This window comes from Ursus arctos, unplaced genomic scaffold (assembly GCF_023065955.2).
Source record: "Ursus arctos isolate Adak ecotype North America unplaced genomic scaffold, UrsArc2.0 scaffold_22, whole genome shotgun sequence".
NCBI classification, from domain to species: domain Eukaryota; kingdom Metazoa; phylum Chordata; class Mammalia; order Carnivora; family Ursidae; genus Ursus; species Ursus arctos.
Window position 1 is genome coordinate 58,756,724 of NW_026622897.1, and position 13,911 is coordinate 58,770,634.

The window sequence follows — 13,911 nt, forward strand, 5'->3', positions numbered from 1 at the left end:
ATCAATTTCTTCCGGTTTCAATCTTGGTAGTTTATAGGTTTCCAGGAAGGATTCCATCTCTTCCAGATTGCTTAGTTTATTGGCATATAGCTGTTGATAAAAATTTCTAATAATCCTTCCAATTTCAATGGTGTTCGTCGTGACCTCTCCTTTTTCATTCATAATTTTAATAATCTGGGTCCTTTCTCTTTTCTTTTGGATAAGTCTTGCCAGTGGTCTGTCAATTTTATTGATTCTCTCCAAGAACCAGCTTCTAGTCCTGTTGATCTGCTCTACTGTACTTCTGGTTTCTGCTTGATTGATTTCAGCTTTAATTTTGGTCAACTGCTTCCTTGTGCGTGGATTAGGCCTGTCCCTCTGTTGCTGTTCCAGCTTCTTGAGGTGAGAATATAAAAACTGCATTTTAGATTTTTCTATTCTTTTGAGTGAGGCTTGGATGGCTATGTATTTCCCCCTTAGGACTGCCTTTGCAGTATCCCATAGGTTTTGGACTGTTGTATTTTCATTCTCATTGGTCTCCATAAATTGTTTAATTTGATTTTTGATTTCCTGGTTTATCGAGTCATTCCTGAGCAGGATGGTTCTTAGTCTCCAAGTGTTTGAGTTTCTTCCAAATTTTTCCTTGTGGTTGAGTTCCAATTTCAGAGCGTTGTGGTCTGAGAATATGCAGGGGATAATTTCAATCTTTTGGTATCGGCTGAGACCTGTTTTGTGTCCCAGAACATGGTCTATTCTTGAAAATGTTCCATGGGCATTAGAATAGAATGAGTATTCTTTGGTTCTGGGGTGTAGTGTTCTATATATATCTAAGAGGTCCAACTCGTCGAGTATGGCATTCAAAGCCTTTGATTCTTTGCTTAGTTTTTGCCAGGGTGTTCTGTCTATTTCTGAGAGTGGAGTGTTGAGGTCCCCTACTATTAATGTATTTTTATCTATATGTCTCTTTATTCTGGTTAAGAGTTGCCTTGTGTATCTTGCTGCTCCCCTGTTGGGGGCATATATATTTATAATTGTCATATCCACTTGTTGAATACTTCCTTTAAGAATAATATAGTGCCCTTCTGCATCTCTAACTATAGTCTGTAGTTTAAAATCCAATTTATCTGATATGAGAATTGCTACCCCAGCTTTCTTTTGAGGTCCATTTGCGTGAAAGATGGTACTCCATCCCCTTACTCTCAGTCTGAATGCATCTTTGGGTTCGAAATGAGTCTCTTGTAGACAGCAAATGGATGGGTCATTTCTTTTTATCCAATCTGCAACCCTGTGGCGTTTGAAACCAGAATTTAAACCATTAATGTTCAGGCTGAGTACTGAGAGATATGCTTTTAATTCTGCCATGTTGTCAGTAAAGTCTTTGTTTGTATTGGCTGTGACTTTCTGTTTTGTATCACTCTTGGGGCCTTTTTACTTTTATAGAACCCCCCGTAATACCTCCTGTAGGGCTGGTTTCGTGGTTACGAAATTGGCTAGTGACTGTCGATTCTGAAATGTCTTTATTTCTCCATCAATTCTGAATGACAGCCTTGCTGGATAAAGGATCCTTGGCTGCATGTTTTTCTCTGAAAGAGCTTTAAAAATGCTCCCCCAACCCTTTCTCTCATTCCAGGTCTGTGTAGACAGGTCTGATGTAATTCTGATGCCTTTGCCTTGGTACGTGAGAAATTTCTTTGCCCTGGCCGCTTTCAATACTGTATCCTTGGATCTCATATTTGCGAGTTGCACTATGACGTGACGTGGTGTAGGTCTGTCATGGTTGAGCTTGGGAGGGGTCCTCTCTGCCTCTTGGACACGAATTTTTGTTTCCCTTGCTAGATTAGGGAAGTTTTCAGCTACAATTTGTTCAAATATCTCTTCTAGACCTCTGTTTTTCTCCACCCCCTCGGGGATGCCGATGATTCTAACATTGGATCGTTTCGTTGAGTCAGTAATCTCCCGTAGCCAACATTCGTGGGCGTGGATTTTTTTAAGACCATCTTCTATTTTTAATTTTTCCTCTATTAACCCATCCTCCAATTCACTAACCCTTTCCTCCGCTTCCGTGACCCTGGCCGTCAGAGCCTCTAGTTTTGCCTGCATTTGGCTCATAGAATTTTTAATTTCTGTCAAATTCGCTCTCATTTCCTCCCTTAGGGATTGTATATTCTCAGTAATATTTTCTTGAATACTTTTTTCAAGTCTACTCATTATCTTGACCATTGTTACTCTGAATTCCATTTCTGATAATTTGGTTACATCCATATCCGTTACTTCTGTGGCAGAGGCCCCTGACTCACTGTCCTTTCTTTGCTGGGGGGGGCTTCTCCTTCTTGTCATTCTGATGAAGAGAGGTTGCGGGGTTTCCAGAGCCCAAAATTATTGACTGGGTCCCAGGCCGTGCCCCTTGTTTTATAGGGATCTTAGAGATGTGGGCTTCTTCTTTAAAGATTTTATTTATTTACTTATCTGAGAGAGGGAGACAGACAGCAAGAACGAAACAGAAGCAGGGGAGTGAGAGAGGAAGAAGCAGGCTCCCAGCGGAGGAGCCCGATGAGGGACTCCTTTCCGGAACGCTGGGATCACGCCCTAAGCTGAAGGCAGGCGCTCAATGACTGCGCCACCCAGGCGCCTGGGTTGTGGGCTTCTTGATTTTTCAGCCTGCCTTCTGTGTTCTGGGGGAGGGGCCTGCCGCGCCGATACTCAGGCAGCCCTGTTTGGGTAGAGTCTCCGTGCCCCTGCGAGGGAGGATGGGGATGGGCACTCTCTGAGCCGGTATTTCCAGGCTTTTGTTCTCTGGCGGCTTTCCCTGGCGGCCGGCTATGCCTCTTCTGAGGGTCAGAGCAGCAGAGGCTGCATTGTCGCAGAACAGAGGGATTGCGGCCCGTTCTCCACTGATGTTCTGGCCACTTTAACTCTGTTACTGTTGGTGCTGCTCAACCCTGCAGCGTCCCGGGATGTGCGCCCCACACCCGGCGTCCCTGCCCTCACTTCCAGGGCCGGCGCGTCTCTGTCCTTTGTGTTTCTAATGCCGCCAGCCACCGGCCTGCGCGTCTCTGTCCTTTGTGTTTCTAATGCCGCCAGCCACCGGCCGCCCCGCGCGCTCCCGGGTCTCCCGGTCTCAGTCTATGCCCGGTGAGCACACCGGAGTTTCGTGAGAAGCCTGGTGGCGCGCGCACCCGGTTCAGGGTCTCAGTCTGCTGTTTCGCGGGTGCCGACCGCGAGTCCGCCCGCTCCCCCGTGCAGGTGGCTCGCCAGCCGCCAGCCGCCCCGCGCGCGCTCCGGGAGTTCCCGGTCTCAGTCTGGATCCCGTGAGCACACCGGGATTCCGGTGTTCCGGGAGATGCCTGGTGGCGCGCGCGTTCACGGCTCACCGGTCTCAGTCCGCTCTCTCGCGGGTACCCTCTGTGTGTCTTCCCGCTCCCCCGTGCAGGTGGCTGCCGCTTCCCGGCGCCCAAACACGGCGGCTCCCTCCCCCTTCCGTTTATCTTCCGATATCTGTGCACGGTTTACAGCTCCCCTCTTGGTACCTCAATACTCAGCGCTGGAGATGTTCATTTGTAGAGATCCAGATGCATCATCCTGCGTCTCAGGCTGATTCCGTGGTTATTTAGGCTGGTCTGGTACCTATCCAGCTCGACTCAGGGGACCGGCTGAAAAAGGGGTCCCCTACTCCTCCGCCATCTTAACTCCCCCTGCTCGACGCATTTACTCCTAATACAGACAAATCCTTGCTATGGTGCTAGGGTTGCAGTAGAGCAAGATAGGCGAGGTTCATGTTTATAAGTGCAAAGGGTCTGTGCCTGGATGAGACAGGGGTCCAAGAAGCAAGGGGAAATCTCAATATGTAGGAAAAACACAGCGAAGGAGAAGCCAAGGTCGAGTTCTAAGAAAGTGTCCACTTGGCAGAAATTCAGGACCCAAAGCTAGAATAGGATTTCAAAGCCTAGACAGAATATTGCAATAGGAACTTCAGTTTGAGCCAAAGAAGTAACACGATTGTATAAACCAAAGATATTGGGGCTGAAAAACAGCAGGCCCTTCATTAAAAACAGGCACAATCCAGAGGAAATGTATCACAGTGTAATCTAATAGATGATAGCTCAATACGAAGCCCTCGCATTCCAAAATATTAATCAAATAATTACGTTATTACTCCAGCATGCCTAGATTAGGTGTCACATGGGGGAAAACTGAGACAATTCACAGAACTGTGAATCTTTCTGCATCTGGTAGAACCAAAGAAAAGAGTAGCAATCTAACTCAGGACTCGGGACACAATGTCCTTTGTCAGAGTTTTCACACTTTCTGGTTATGAATGAAATATTTGTTTACATTTTCTGTAACAGTTTACATCTCTTTACATTTTCTTTCTATGTAATCATAATCTTGCTCAAATATTCTGAGTTTCATTTTGTATATATTAAACTTTATTTTATATATATTTACATATACATATTTTGTATTATGAAGTCTCATATGAAGGTTACTGGCAATACCCTGTCATTCTAGTGAATGCTTTCATTCTTAAAAAAGATGTACGGCCTATACATGAGCTTTTATAGCAGATTTCACTGTGTGGGGCGGGGAGGAGAATGAAAGGCATAGACATGGAAACTCTTTAAACTAAAAAACAGAAAGAAATAATGCTGAAAACAATGAAGAAGTGACCTGATGAGTGATGACATAATGTTACCTAATCTAGTATTTGTGTTCTTGGTAATTGAAGGCAGAGACAGAGACAAAGTACAGGAGCAAAACATACTGCCAATGTTTATAAAATATACAGAAATAAAATGCATGGTAAAAATGGAAGATTATTAAGAAGCGGTGAAATAGAAGCAATGTTTCTATGAATTTGTATTTTACACATGGAATAAAATAATAAAAGAAGATTGACCTTGATAATAGAAAGATGCATTTTTTAAACACTACTGCTTGTAACAGCAGAAATTTTCATTAAAGCCAAGCTTTTTAACGTCATATGGTCTTTGTTGCAACTGCTCTGACATATAGAGTAAAAGAAGCCATGAGTGGGTATTAATTAAATCGACATAGTAAATGTATATGGTTGAATCAGTGGCTCAGGAAGGGGTGGCAATTTTGGCCCCCAGGACACATTTGGCAATGTCTAGAGACATTTTTGCTCATTACAACTGTGGGGATAGAGGTGAGTTAGGGTGTATGGTATTACTGACAACTAGTGACTGGGGGGCCAGGAATGCAGTTAAATATCCCACAATACACAGAACAGAATCACACACAAAAGAAAATTGTCTGAACAAACTGTCATTACAAGCTGAGATACTCTGGTCTAAATAATCCAAATAAAAAGCACCAATAGACATATGGGATTTGGAAAGAGAAAAAAAAACAACTCTCATCTATGTGCTGTTAACAAGAAATTCACTCTCAATATACAAACACAGTCAGGTCATCAACAAAGAGTGCTGGAATAACTGAACAGCCATCAGTAAAAGATTAAATGAATAGACAGATAAATGAAGACACAGTCCTTGTGCCTTTCACAAAAAAAAAAAAAATTAACTCAAAATGGATCGTGGATCTCAATGTAAAAGGCCAAATTATAAATGTCCTAGAAAGTAACATAGGAGAAAACCTAGATGTCCTTGGGTATGATGGTGCCTTTTTAATACAACAACAAAGACAATATTCACACAAGAAAGTACTGAGATGAAAACCTCCTGGATGCCTGGTGGCTCAGTCAGTTAAGCATCCAACTCTTGATTTCAGTTCAGGTCATGATCTCAGGGTCCTGAGAGAAAGGCTTGGGAGATCTGCAGCCTGTATCCACTTTGGCTTCACCTGTCCTGCCTGATAACCCTCTCAACAGAATGCCTTAGCACCATCCCAAACCATGCCCATATCAGCCGTGGCCATTCCACAGTATAGCTCCAGCATGGTGTCCTCCTCAATTCCCAGTCTTCACTACCAGCCACAGTTCCAGCCAGCCACTGAAAGTAACCAAGCACACACGGGCTACACAAAAGATGACCGTGCCCAGGACTATTCCTTCAAGTTTAAGAGAAGTCTCTGTTCCACCTAATTCATAGAAACAAACACCAAAGTCAAAGAAAACTGGGACACAGAGGAAAAAGCTACAGAAGAAAGAACAAGATAAAACTTCAGAAAAATAACTGATTGAAAGAGAGTAAGCAGTGTGCCTGATAAGGAGTATAAAGTAATGACCATAAAGCTGCACACAGGCCTTGAGAGAAGAGCGGAAGAACTCAGTGCGACCTTCAACACAGAAATAGAAAATACATTTAAAAAAAACCCGAGTTGAAGAATACAATAGCTGAGGTGAAAAATACATGAGGGAATCAACAGCAGATTAGAGGATGTATAAGAAAGGATCAGCAATCTTGAAGACAGGGTAATGGAAAACACCCAAGCTGAAGAGGAAAAGAAAAAGAAATTTTGAAAAACAAGGTTAGGTTAAGGGATCTCTTGCACAACATCAGGCAAATAAACATTCACATTATAGGGGTCCCAGAATAAGAAGAGAGAAAAAGGGGCAGATAGCTTATTTAGAGAAATAATCCCTGAAATTTACTCCTAAACTAGGGAAGGTAATAGAGATCCAGGTGGAAGGAAGCACAGAGAGCTCCAAACAAGATGTACCCAAGGAGGTTCACACCACAACACATAATTAAAATATCAATGGTTAAAGATGAAGAGAGAATATTAAAAGCAGCAAAAGAGAAACAAAATGTCATGTGCAGCAGAAATCCTGTGATTATCAGCTGATTACTCTGCAGAAACATTGAAGACCAGCACAGGGTTATGATATAGTCAAAGTACTCATATATTCAAAGGAAAAAAACCGTGCAGTGAACCATATTCTATCTGACAAGGTTATCAACTTAATACAAACGGCTATATACTTAGGATGTTTTATTTGAACCTTATGTTAACCACAAACCCAAAAGCTATTAAAAATTTAAAAAAGAGAGAAAGAAAGAAAGAAAGAAAGAAAGAAAGAAAGAAAGAAAAGAGCCTAACATAACACTACAAAAAATCATCAATTAGAAAGGAACAGACCATGAGACAGAGACAAAAACAAACCAAAACAAACAAACAAACAAAAAATGCAAACCAGGGGGCGCCTGGGTGGCACAGCGGTTAAGCGTCTGCCTTCGGCTCAGGGCGTGATCCCGGCGTTATGGGGTCGAGCCCCGCATCCGGCTCCTCTGCTATGAGCCTGCTTCTTCCTCTCCCACTCCCCCTGCTTGTGTTCCCTCTCTCACTGGCTGTCTCTATCTCTGTCGAATAAATAAATAAAATCTTAAAAAAAAATGCAAACCAGAGAAGAACCACATAAGCAACAACAAAAAAATTAACAAAATGGCACTTAGTACAAACCTTTCAATATTTATTTTTAGAGTGAATGGTCTAAATACTACAATCGAAAGAAACAAGGTGGCAGAATGGATTAAAAAACAAGACCTATATCTATATGCTGCCTACAAGAGACACACTTCAGACCTAAAGACACATGTAGACTGAAAGTCAAGGACTGAAAAACACTTACCATATAAATGGAAGCCAAGAAAAAGCCAGGGTTGCAATACTCATATCAGATAAAATAGACTTTAAAACAAAGACTCTTAACAAGAGACAAAGAAGAGATTACATAATGATAAAGGGATCAATTCAAGAAGAAGATATAACAGTTGTAAATACCTATATACTCAACAACGAAGCACCTAAATACATAAAGCAAATATTAATGAACAAAGGGAGATATTGATTGTGATACAATTATAGTATGCGACTTTAATACCCCACTTAAATCAATGGATAGCAACATGCTTTAACCCACAAAACAAGTGTCAATACATTTAAGAGGACTGAAATCATATAATCGCCAACAAAAATGGTATGAACTTAGAAATACATTACAAGAAAAAACCTGGGAAAATACACAAACTACTAGAGGTTTACTATGCAACTAAACAATCAATGAGTTAACTAACAAGTAAGAAATCAAAAAATACATGGAGTCAAATGAAAATGAAACTACAATGGCCAAAAATCTTTGGGACACAATGAAAGCAGTTTTAATAGGGAAATACAGAGCAATACATGCCTACCTCAAGAAACAGAGCTCAAACAATAAAATTTTACTCCTAAAGGAACTGGAAAAAGAACAAAGAGAGCAGAAGATCAGTACTAAAAAGAAAATAATAAAGATCAGAACAGAAATAAATGATAGAGAATTTATAAATCAAAGATCACTGAAATCAAGAGCTCCGTTCTTGAAAAGATAAGCAAAGTTGATAAACCTTCAGCCACATTCATCAGGAAAAAAAGAGAAAGTACCCAAATAAGTAAATCAGAAATGAATGAAAGTGATAATTGACAACACAGAAATACAAAGTATTACAAGATATTGTACAAAGAATTATATGTCAACATATTGGACAATGTAGAAAAATGCAGAACTACTACAAAGATCCAATCGTCCAAACAAAATCAAGAAGTACAAAATCTGAACAGATTACTATGAATGAACTTGAATTGGTAGTCAAAAAACAACCAAAAAATTAAAGTCTGGGACCAGATGAATTCACGGGTGAATTCTACTAAACACTTTTAAGAAGAGTTATTATGTATTCTTCTCAAACTCTTCCAAAAACTAGAAGAGGAAGGAAAGCTCAAAAGTGCACTTAACAAAGCAGGCATTATCCTGATACCAAAACCCCATAAAGACACTACAGAAAAAGAGAACTATAGGCCAATAATGCTGATGAACATAGACATAAGAATCCTCAGCAAAATACTAGCAAACCAAATCCAACAATACATTTTAAAAATCACTCAACACAATCAAGTGTGACTTATTCCCAGGATGCAAAGGTAGTTACGTAATCCCAAATCAATCAATACGATACACCACATCAGTTTAAAAAAAGGATAAAAACCACTTGATCATTTCAGTAATGCAGAAAAAGCATTTGATGCAGTGTTTTATCCATTCATGATAAAAACCCTCACAGAGTAGGTTTGCAGGGAACGCAACTCAAAATAACAAAGGCCTTATCTGAAATACCCACAGTGAATATCATACCTAATGGGGACAAACTGAGAGACTTACCCCTGAGGTCTAGAACAAGACTAGGGTGTCCATCCTTGAGACTTCTTTCAACATAGCAGAGGAAATTCTAGCCGCAGCAATGAAACAAGAAAAGAAATAAAAGGCACCCAAATTGGTAAGAAAGAAGTAAATTTTTGTTATTTACAGATGACATGATACTATGTACAGATAACCAGAAATACTCCACCAAGAAAACTACAAGAACTGATAAGTGAATTCAGTCAAGTGGCAGGATACAAAATCAATGTACAGAAATCGGTTACATTCCTATGCACTAATAATGAAGCAACAGAAAGTGAAATTAAGAAAACAATCCCATTTATAATTGCACCAAAAACAATAAAATATCTAGCAATAAACTGAGCCAAAGAGGTGAAAGACCTGTACTCTAAAAACTATAAAACTTTGAGGAAAGAAATTCAAGATGACACAAAGAAATGGTAACAAACCCCATGCTCATGGATTGGAAGAAAAAATATTGTAAAAATGTCCATTCTCTCCAAAGCAATATATAGATTTAATGCAATCTCTATCAAAATACCAACAGCATTTTTTACAGAGCTAGAACAAACAAACCTAAATTTTATATGGAACAACAAAAGTCCCTGAATAGCCAAAACAACCTTGAAACAGAAAAGCGAACCTGGAGTCCTCACAAATCTGGATTTCAAGTTACAACAAAGGTTTAGTGATCAAAACAGTATGGTACTGGCACAAAAAATGGACACATAGAGAACTAGAACAGAATAGAAAACTCAGAAATGAACCTACAAGTATATGGTCATTAATCAACAAAGGAAGAAAGAAAATCCAATGGGAAAACGACAGTCTCTTCAACAAATGATGTTGGGAAAACTGGACAGCAACATTCAGAAGAATGAAACTGGACCACTTTCTTACAGCACACACAAGAATAAGTTTAAAATGGATGAAAGACCTAAATGTGAGACTGAGGGGCCCCTGGGTGGCTCAGTCGGTTAAGTGGCTGCATTTGGCTCAGGTCATGATCCTGGGGTCCTGGGATCAAGCTTGCCTCAGGCACCCTACTCCATGCCCTGTCTGCTTCTCCCTCTCTGTCTTCCCCTCCCCTTGCTTGTGCTCTCTCTCTCTCCTTCAAATAAATAAAATCTTTCCTAAAAATAATGAAAACTAAAAATTAAAAAATATAAATATAAATAAATGTGAGACCTAAAACCATAAAAATACTAGACGAGAATATAGGCAGTAACCTCTTTGATATCAGCTGTGCCAACTCTTTCTTGAGATCTTTCCTGAGTCAAGGGAAACAAAACAAAAATAAACTATTGAGACTTCATCAAAATGAAATGCTTCTACACAGTGAAGAAAACAATCAACAAAACTCAAAGACAACTTAGGAATGGGAGCAAATATTTGCAAAAGAGATATCAGATGAAGGGTTACTATCTAAAATATATAAAGAACGTAAAATACTCAACAGCCCCAAAAAGAATAATTCGATTAAAAAGTGGGCAGAACACATGAATAGACATTTTTCTGAAGAAGTCATACAGTTGGCCAGCTGACATATAAAAGATGATCAACATCTCTGATTATCAGGGAAATAAGAATCAAACTACAACTCTACTGTATTTATTTTTACATCTCTGTATAAATGGACCCACCCAGTTCAAAACCATGTCATTCAAAATCTACCGTACTTAGAAATATATAGCATTAAAGCCTTTATTAGAAATACAAATTTTCAAATCAATGATCAAGTTCTACCATTAAAAGAACTAAAAAACAAAACTAATTTAAACTCCAAATAGGGGAAGCAATCAATATCAGAACAGAAATCATGAATCAGAAAACAGATTACAACAGAAAACATCCTTTAAAATATTTTACTTTGAGAAAAGTGATAAAATTTATAAGATGCTCAGATTTACCCAGACAGATTAGGGAAAGACAGAGAGGGAGGGCGAGAGGGAGAGAAAATTCAAATTATCAGCATCAGGAATGAGCTAGGCGAAACCACAAGAGATCCTATACATATTAAAAAGATAGCCATGGGTATTAAGGAGGGCATGTGACGTGATGAGCACTGGGTGTTATACTGAACTGATGAATCATTGAACATTATATCAAAAACCAAGAATGTACTATACCTTGGCTAATTGAATTTAAATAATTTTTAAAAAGATAGCCATGGATTTATTATGCCTAACTCTATTTCAATGAATTTTTCAATTGAGATGAAATAAACACATTCTTTGAAATGCAACTACCAAAGCTCACTAGAGAAGAAATAACCACCTGAATAGACCTACGTCTATTAAAGAATCCATTGAGAGATGAATGGATAAAGAAAATGTGATATATATATAATGGAATATTACAGAGCCATCAAAAAAGTGAAATCTTATCATTTGCAATGACGTGGATGCAACTAGAGGGTATTATGCTACACGAAATAAGTCAATCAGAGAAAGACAATTATCATATGATCTCACTGATATGCAGAACTTTAGAAACAAGGCAGAGGATCATAGGGGAAGAGAGGAAAAAATGAAACAAGACGAAACAAGAGAGGGAGGTGGGCGTATGGGGTGGCTGAGTGATGGACACTGGGGAGGTTATGTGCTGTGGTGAGCACTGGGTGTTGTGTAAGACTGATGAATCACAGACCTCTACTCCTGAAACAAATAATACATTTTTTGTTTATTTAAAAAATTTTTAAAAATTAATTCATTAGTATTAAAAACCATTTCGAAAAAAAACAAAAAAATAAATATAACAAGAACAACAACAACAAAAATCTAGGCCTACCAACTTCACTAGTAAATTCAAAGAAGTATCTAAGGAAGAAAGAAAGAAATACTACTCCACACAGAGTTTTCCACAGAAGTAACGGGAGGAAATACATCCCCACTCATATAATGAGGCCAACTTTCTCCTATACCAACACCAGACAAACACATTATATGAAAACTCGGTGAAGAGATACCCTTCAAAGACAGATCCAAGAAATTAAACAAAATGTCGGCAAATTAAATTGAACAATACACAGAAAGTTTGCTACATCAAAGTGGGGAAGATCCAGTTTAGTTTAATGCAAGGTTGGTTTAACATCCAAAGAACAATTAGTCTCATTCATCACACTAACAAACAAACAATCAATCAAAAGCCCATGTGATCACCTCAATATACATAGAATAAGAATCTGACAAAATGCAGCCTGCCCCCTCCCCCAAACCCTGAGTGTGCTAACAATGTCAGAGACCTTTCTGGATCTCAGAATATAACACAAACCCACATGAATCTTTGAAGTCAGAATTGGTTTGCTCCCTACCACTTAGACCAGGAGAGGATAAGCAATATAGAAAACTGGGTGAAGAGGAGAGATTTTAGTTGCTCCTTTATTCCCCAATGCTTTCCCTTGAGAATATCTTTACCAACCCTGAAGGTACTGAGTAGGAAAAAGAACTGCAGAGCACTTGTCATGGCCAGGTACTTGTAAGCACTGAGAAGGCCCCTTTTTGTCCCAGCTGGGATCCATGCAATCTCACTAATTTCACTGAGTAATTCCTGGACAAGAGTAATGCTGGAGCTGGGATAATGGGAGGTTGCCTTGAGGGGCTGGTGAGTGTAGGGTGTAGGAAACAAGAAATAATAAAGCCCAGATAGTAATAAACTTTCTCTGAGGTGACGATCACGAAACCTACCTGGAGGATTTGCAGCCTAGAACTTACCCTTTCCCCTTTCCCTACCCCCACAAATATTTTATATACCAGCTACTTCTTGTTCTAGGCACATATGCATACAGGATATAAAATAAGAAAATACTAACACTATGGAAAAAAGGGAGGTGAACTGAACAACCATATCACAAGAATCAGAATTAATGGGCTAGAAAGAATAACAACTAACGATAAATTAATAATGCTTAGCATGTAAGCACAAAGTAAGTATTTATTAGATAAACAAAAGCATTAATATCTTCAGAGACTTCATAAAGGGTATTGGAAATATCAAGTTGCACATTCAATTATAAAAAGGAACTAGTTTTTCCAAGAAATAAATGGTTTCTATAAAGCATCAGTGGATGAGCTGAATAGCTGAATAAATGCAGCTAAGTAGTATATGAATGAGCTGGATCAGGCCACGGAGATTCGTAGTCCTATTAGATAATTTTCAGAAGATACAGAAAGAAGGAGGAGGAAATGGATAGGAGATCATGTGTAAGTATGCCACAATCTAAAGTTAGTCCAATAAGAGTCACATAGGGAAATAAATAACTACATAGAATGGGAATATACTTGAAGAAAGTGAAATGAAGACTACTCATAAATTTAAAAATCATTTAAGACTTTGGATTGAAATGTGTTCAAGAGAGACACACTATTTCTTGAAAATAAAGGCTCCCAGATATAATAGTATCAGAGAAAAACAGTCTATTCTATAGACTTCGGTGGATTCCTACACAAACTCTGAGATTCTGATATTTGCTCTGGGTATTTTGAGGAGCTGACATTGAAAATATAAGGTTGGAGTAAAAACAAAAGTAAATCCCAGTAGCAATTTCAGTATAAAAGCCAAACATCATGAAGGATAAAAATTAACAATATGTCTGGAGATCTTATGATGGCCACACATTCATTTAAACTCCTCTCTTAAAGAAGCCAAGTCCAGTGTCTCTCCGGCTGAATCTGGGCTGATAACAGAGACTCACCTCTTACCAACAGAATATGGCATAAGTGATGCTGATTATAAAATATATGGTGGGGGAATGCGATAGGCGGGTGATGGGTAGTAAGGAGGGCACGTATTGCATGGTGCACTGGGTGTTATAC